Source organism: Rhea americana, unplaced genomic scaffold (genome assembly GCF_003343005.1).
Source record: "Rhea americana isolate MKP2758 unplaced genomic scaffold, rheAme1 scaffold_105, whole genome shotgun sequence".
Classification (NCBI taxonomy): domain Eukaryota; kingdom Metazoa; phylum Chordata; class Aves; order Rheiformes; family Rheidae; genus Rhea; species Rhea americana.
This window is the reverse complement of record NW_028185095.1, coordinates 1,282,944-1,290,468: the sequence shown is the minus strand read 5'-3', so window position 1 is coordinate 1,290,468 and position 7,525 is coordinate 1,282,944.

Here is a 7,525-nt window from a genome sequence, read left to right as displayed (position 1 = left end):
TGTTTGATAAATACGTGTACACACACACACACACACTTTTTTTTTTTTTTAATTCCTTTAGTGAAAGCCTCAAACCCTAATTTAACTTTTCTATATGAAGTGTATTCACCTCCTTAGCTGGCAAGGGTATGTGTGTGGATGCAAGATTTTCTCTTTTATTTATATTTTTACTTCTTTTAAAGGGTATCTTTGGCCATGAACCTTTTTACTTATGGCCTTTTAMACAAGTTCCTGTACAGATGCACTGCAAGAGATGGTCTCAGTGAGCCTGGCCTGTGCATGCCACTCTCCGACCCCGTACAAGTAACGAAAGGGGGTACGCTACTGTGACTAATGAGTACAAGATACCCATCAAAACACTGTGGTGACCTGGCCACCTGATGGAAGCTCGAGTAGATAGAGATATTGCTGCAAACCTGAGGTATGGCAGTAACTTGTGCCACAGGCAGGTCCTTATGGGCGAGTGGGGTCCATGGACTCTGCCCCACCAGGCTCTGCGGCTCTTGTCCGCAGCACCACCCTCACGGGTTCCTCTAGGAGAACCTCTGTGGGAGGAAGCGCCTGAGAAGCTGCATTGTGGTGGCCGAACCAGCAACGCTGATGCCGGGAACTGGGCCTCTCCTTGAGATGGTCCCTTGCTAAGTGCAGAGACAGTGCCCACCACAGAACAAACGTCTGCACCGCAAGCATTTTAGCGCTTTCTTCTAGCGACCTAATACTCAGAAACAATTTTAGCTCTTGAGGCTTCTAATAAGCAGGTCTTCCATCCTGCACATGTGCCAAACTGGTCAATCCATTTACTCGAACAGGAAATTACTTCTTCCAGAATAATGATATTTCAGTAAAAAATATGAAAACCCCCATTGTTACCACTGGATTGGGACCCTGCACTGTAAAATCAGCCACGTTTAAGGTTTTCTGCGTCTTGAAGACTGCAAGTCTAGGAGACTAGCTTTATTTTTCTCTCTTAAAAATTGGAAACATCATGAGCCAAAGTATCATAAGCTATCACATTTGGGATATTGGCACATCTCACCTCATCTAGGAGGGCCCATTTCAGGCTAAGCAGTTACTTAATTGTTCACACCCATTTAGCCCATAATTTCTCTGTTCTTGATTTTATTAGGTGGACACAAACACCTCTGGGTGATGAACATTTCTGCTTAACTACATGCTTGTTGGAACTGGCAGTGGATACCTGTGAAATACCCCAATATAGTGACAGCCTCCTCCACCTTTCATCTTCCTATCTACCTTCTAAAATAACCATTCTTACGTCAAAACATGACTTTCTATCTGTTTGTGACCCTTGCTTCTTCACACATCAAAATTTTAATTAAAAAGCAATAAAATACTTTAATTTGAGGTTGGTACATAAAAATACAAGTAAAAACACAAATACACTGGGCAAATACTGTTGAAATCTGAGCTGAAAGGCAGTTAGAGTAACTTTAACCACCTGAGAAATGCAATAATCACCCTGAAATGTACAGCCTGGAGTGTTTTATTGCCATTATAAACTGCAATTTATACATTAAAATAAGGAAAACAGTCAGACCCATCCATTTATGAGCTATAATAAATATGCTTATGACATCACTGACAACCAGTCACAAACCTCCAAAAACATCCAGAGCTCTAAAGCAATTTCACAATTACCTTTTAAATCTGTCTTCTATCAGCACATGTGTGTGCACACCCAAGAAACACAACACAACCACAGACCTGATTCAGCAACGGTGTCTTCATGGGTGCAAAGGTCTAAGAGCAGCTTGCAGCAAGCTTTGATTCTGCAGGCTCTTGGCCTAACTTCATGCAAACACAAAACAAAAATAATCCAATCTTTAAAAGGTTCAGAGAATCATGCCCTAACGTCTTTTGTACTTCCTTCCATTAACATTACCTTAGGAGCAATCCAGTGGGAAAATGTCTAAAATGGCTGGCTACAGCTCTTGTGAAACCCTTCTGTTTGAGGGTACATCCTTACTTAGCTATTTATTCTAAGTGGTCGTATTCCAGAAAAGCCAGCCTTTGCATGCAGCTTTGACCAGGGTCATTCAGTTACTTTTGCCAGATTTCTCCTCCAAAAACATCCCCAACTTTTCTTCTTTCCACTGTTGCAAGTTTCTTGGGGGAGGAGAGTTTCTAAAATGGATAAATCATACCTCAGGGAATAAGTCTTCTCTAAGAACAAACTAACAGGATAAGCCTGTAATAGAAATATAACTCAACCGCAAAACTTTTTTTTTGTTGTTGTTTTGTTTTGTTTTTCTCTCAGAACCAGCAATGGAAACCTTCCTTCTCYAACGTTCAACCCCTTTCCTGACATAATTTGTCATGGTAACTCTGCCTTCTGCCTGCTGATTCATTTGTCATATGCACTACAGCTTCATCTGAATCAAAGATCTTTTACTTTATCCTAGGACACCAATAACCTGGAGCAAAACTGTAGGAGATGAGATGCAGTAGCAGTTGCATGGGCCTGATCCAGCAGTAGCTGCCAAATAAGGCCTCTTAAGTGAGTAACAGCTGAAAAAGTTAAGATCAGAGGWAACCAGCTGGGTAAAAGCAGAAGGGAGCTGGGACTTGCAGAGTAAAGAGCATCCATCAGTTTGGTCCCATGCTGCGTGGAAGACTGGGTGGAGGAATGCACTGGGGCCGACCTTTCTGGGTTACCATTGAGAGCAAAAGCTAAATACTARGGGAGGAAATACTAGGGCACACGTCGTGCTGGAGGAGACAAGGTCTTTGATATGCCTAGTTAAACATAAGGCTCTGAGAGATTTATTGGTACTGACCCTGTTATTTTTTATTTTATCCGTCCCCACTCAATCCATCTTGTTCCCCCTCCGTCCTATTCTTATATTCCAGTGGTGATTGCTTTTCTCCCCATATTTTCCCTTAAACCAGTCAAACATCTTTTCTGATGAAGGTATTTCTGATTTTCTCTTCATCTATTCACAGGGACATCACCTGACCAAGAACTGATGTTCAAACCTCTCACTTTGCCTTATACACGGCATGAATTTGTGTGCAAATAAAAAGCAGTTGGCAAGTCTCAAGATGTTTGTCTTTACAACACCCCTCCACAGTGGATAAAAACAGAACTATTTTTACCACTTTCTGGATGGAAAACTGAAAAACAGGGATATCATGCATTTTTTCCATGGTCATAGAAGACATCTACAGCAAACAATTTTCAAGTGACTTATTCTATACTGTCACTCAGAGAGGTCCATTAACAGCAAGATACACTTTTGGTCTGTTTTGTCTCTTCTCTCTTCCTCTTTCAAAGGAATGTCTTGTTTATCCTTTGCGAACAGTGCTTTCTAGTACCTGAAATGCAAGAGCTAACTGTTCCACCTTGAATTTGAGCCTTGAAAGAAAAGCATAGAACTCTTAAAGTTGCCTCAGTATTTTAAGGTAAGCAAGTAGAGAACCTGAAATCCAGATCCCACGTTCTTCCTGCCTTTGATRTATCTCATTACTCTCACAGAACAGCTAGAGAAGAAATAAAAGCAAGTGTAACCAAGATCAAGTTTATCAGCCATCACCATAAAAAGAAAGCTCTTGATCAACCAGAAACAGTAGAAAAGGTTACTTGTCTTCACTACTGGGGTATCATCTCTTCAGTTCAGTCTAGCKCATCCAAACACCTGAGCCAAAACTGAGGTTACAACTTATTTCTCCGACTTTGCCTGCCCATCATTACAGGACGCGTTCTCTCTCAGCAGTATTTGCAATTTTACATTATCTTGAGCACTTTTGCCAGAAGTGTGTTTCATTCCGTTACTGTTTTGCTTTCCATCAAGGAAGACATCAGCCAATCCTTCGCCTATATTGGAAAACAGAACAAACCCCGCCRCGCCTGAGAGGGCTCCTTCTTTTAGCTGTAGCATCCTACACTACGTCACGTCACTAACGTCCCACAAAAGCTCAAGGAAGCCTTCAGAGTTTGGCAGCAAACCCCACGGCAGAGAGGAAGGCTTTGTAAGGAAGACGATCTGCTCGATTACGGAGAAGGGACTSGAGCAGGGGACTGGGGCTCACATCCGTTGCGAGGGTCACCATGAAACAACACTCAGCACAGTATGATCACTAGGAGATGTCAACCTCTACAAAACTCTTCCTGGCATAGATTTTTGCCAGTTGCGTAAAAGTAGGCCAGACACCRAGGAAGATTTTTCTTTCACTTTAAATATATGTTAATATTTGAATGTGATCATTTTGAATAAATYTAACAGATTTAGATGGCAAACTGCTGAGGGGGGGAAAGGAGAGAGAAGCAAGTATTTAAAAATAATCAATCAACATTAGTGGTTAGTAAAAGTCTACTGGGAAGATGGTGAGATGAAAGGACAAGAGAGAAGGTTTTTCATTTAATATTATGCTCTCCCAGCCTTCACTGTGTTTCAAAACAGAATGAAATATATATTTTAAATGTGAGCAAGTTAGTATCCCCTGGTGTTCATAACTGAGCTAAGTCAGAGAGGGGGTCAGTCAAGCGAGTGTTGCTTTTAATGTGCCATAGTGCACATATATGTACATACACACACCCCAAAAGGCTTCTCAGGCTTGTTTTGGCTACCTCTGTGCTCCTAGCTATTTTTAAGAGAGAAAAGAAAAAAGTCACTTGAATAATGTCCTGTTTCTAAGGAAAATTGCAATACAGATGGGAAATTTGAAGAACAATTATAAAAATTGTTGTGTGTTAGCGTCTACAAGTTTACATATTCTCTCAAGAAAAGAAGTCTTATTCTATAAAGTGAAAATTTACCTACTTGTATGGATCTGCATCAGCACATACAGATCTAAAATAAATAATTGTTCTTACTTTCATCAGAAAATGATTTGTTAGGTGGAAAAAACTTTTTAGGGCTGCTTACTAGCATTTCAATAATTAAAAATATTTATCAATTCAATGTATCCGAGCTATCTAAGTATTTGTGAACCTTCACTTACATATTAGTAACACACATTCTCTTGCCTCATTTTGAGAAAAGCATTAAGTTACAACAAATGCAATGTCTAATCTAAAATCCAGAATATTTGAACGTTTCATGATAACCAGCTGATAAACGGGGATTAGCCTCTCTCAAAACACAGAAACTGTTCATCTCAATATTTGACATGTGTTATTYGCTATTTGAACTGCACGTTCCGTCACTCTAGCGCCCTTGTTCTTTGATTAGACCATCTAAGCTTTAAAAGCAGGTGGCTACTCTGATTAATTTGCTTTGGCTTTGCTATTCTCTAAGGGATAGTGGAAGTACTTTAGTTGGTGCAAATGACAGGCTACGAGAAGGTGGAAATCAGGCCTACAGAATGATAAGATATGTAAGCCTTTTCTTTTGCCCGAGAGCAAGCACTCCATATAGTTTATTATATGGAGCAACAGGTAAAAAAAAAAACTAGCCTTTTTCTTAATAAGGGGGAGGAGGCAAAAAAACAGTGAAAGCAAAACATTTAACTCTGAATTCAACCTTCTCTGTTAGAGACTTCCAGTGAAAATGAATCTGTACAATTGTAAACCAAGCTCTAATCCTGCAAAGATGTATTTATATGCTCAGCTGTACTCTACTTCAGCAGCACCATTTTCTTCAATAGGATTCATCACGGGGCTACTTAGAGACTTTAACACTAATTAAACACAAGTATAAAACTCTTTGCAGGATTGAGACCTAAATGACTTCAATTTCCACTAGAAATTATTTTCATTTCATAACTAAAGCAAATTTTTGCTACTAGCTTGGAATCTGATCTCCACTTAAACGTACCAAGTGTTTTCAAAAAGCCAATAGCAACAGTGAAAATATTTGGATTTGAATTTCTAGCTAAGATTTGGTTTCTGATTTGTTGTTTTTACTAATGTTGTTCACCATTCTTCATTATTACTATGACTCCACTATTAGCTGTATATCAGGTTTGACTACCATTTATCTTGGTTTTGTGTCTTAYGGTGTGCTAGGAACCTGTCCAAAATGACAACACTCGTGTGTGCTACTAAGGTACCTCTTGGATCTCACACCTTGCATAGCAATGTGCGTGTGTCCCCAGTTCTTGTTTCCCCAAGATCTTGCATGAAACGGGATCCATCACTCCACTTTCCCTAGCGGCTTTAAGCCATACGTGCATGCATCGGAGAGCCCACCTGACCCAGCAGCTCCWAACCACCAGCGTAGTCCTTCCTGAGGCACCCTTCCAGCACTGACGAGAGCACAAAACAGCTCAAGGAAGGCCACGACATTGCACTGAGTGCTTGAACCCCAGTGGGGATTCAGATAAAACATGTATGCAGCAAGTTCCTAATAATTAACATCTCTGCAGTGTACGCTATTTAAAGGAGCAAAGTTGGGGTTTGCTCTCCATGACATACACTATATTTTGTTTATCATGGGCAGTCCCAGAGCCTGTTCTGGAAAGTTACCAGTTTCAGGCCATGACCTTGAAAAAGCCAAGAAGAAATAGAGTCAATACTACAGACACACTGCTGTATTCCCATGGAGCCTCCCTCAAAGCAAAAAATAAAATTCTGTATGAGGATGTTCCTGAGCATAGGCCCTGTGCCTTTTTTGAGATCAGATTCATGTTCTTCACAAGTTTGAAAAGTGAATATTGGACTCATGATCAGTCTTCTGTGGTTTAAAATCCAAGAATCACTTAGTGAGCTATTTCTCCAGGACTGTCAACCACAGCAGAGAAACACATCTTCGGACTAAAGCAATTATGCTACTCACAACATTAATGTGGTTGGGGGATGGGAAGAGGTTATACCCCCTTGACTAAAAAAGTACTGTGGAGTTGGATAGCAACAGCCAAAAATCTTATGAGATGATAAGGTATTTCAGATCATTAGTGCAAATAACTTTAATGTTTAATATTTTTTTTTCTCAAAATACATGCACTTCAAACTTCCAGTGGGCCTTTTCCAAGGACTTTTCTAAAATGACATTGTCAAGCCAAGGCCAAAAACTTAATATATCTGCTTAGACTGAWTATAAAAATACTACTGTTTATAGCAACAACACAGCTAGGACGTCTAACCACGTCTGGAGCTGCTGGTGCCCCAGAGAGCTGGCAACCCCGAACAAGATCAGGAGCCCAGCGCGACCCTTCGGCTTCAACCGCGAAGGGAAGAGGCTTGAGCGCTGCCGCCAGCGCGGCCCCGCCGCTGCTGGGCTCTGCACAGAAGCGGCAAGCAGGGGAGCGCGGGCCACTCGTGCACCCTTACTCGAATACCATTTGTGCTATCACAGGACTATTTGGAGTATTTTCAGTTCTATTTTGAGTATTTGAATACTCTGCTGTATACATAATCCAGGAATACATCAGGAAGTACAACGTGAACCGAAATATCCCTTCAAAGAGGTTTCTTTAGCCTCTTTTCTGAAGCTGGATTTAGATGATTAGATGACTCCCCTGCCATGGCCTTCCCGGCACACCCCGTTACCTCTGCATTTCCACCAGCTCTGGCCTTTAAAGTCTTCCAGCAGGCCCCAAAACAGGAGATTTGCTCAAAAATACT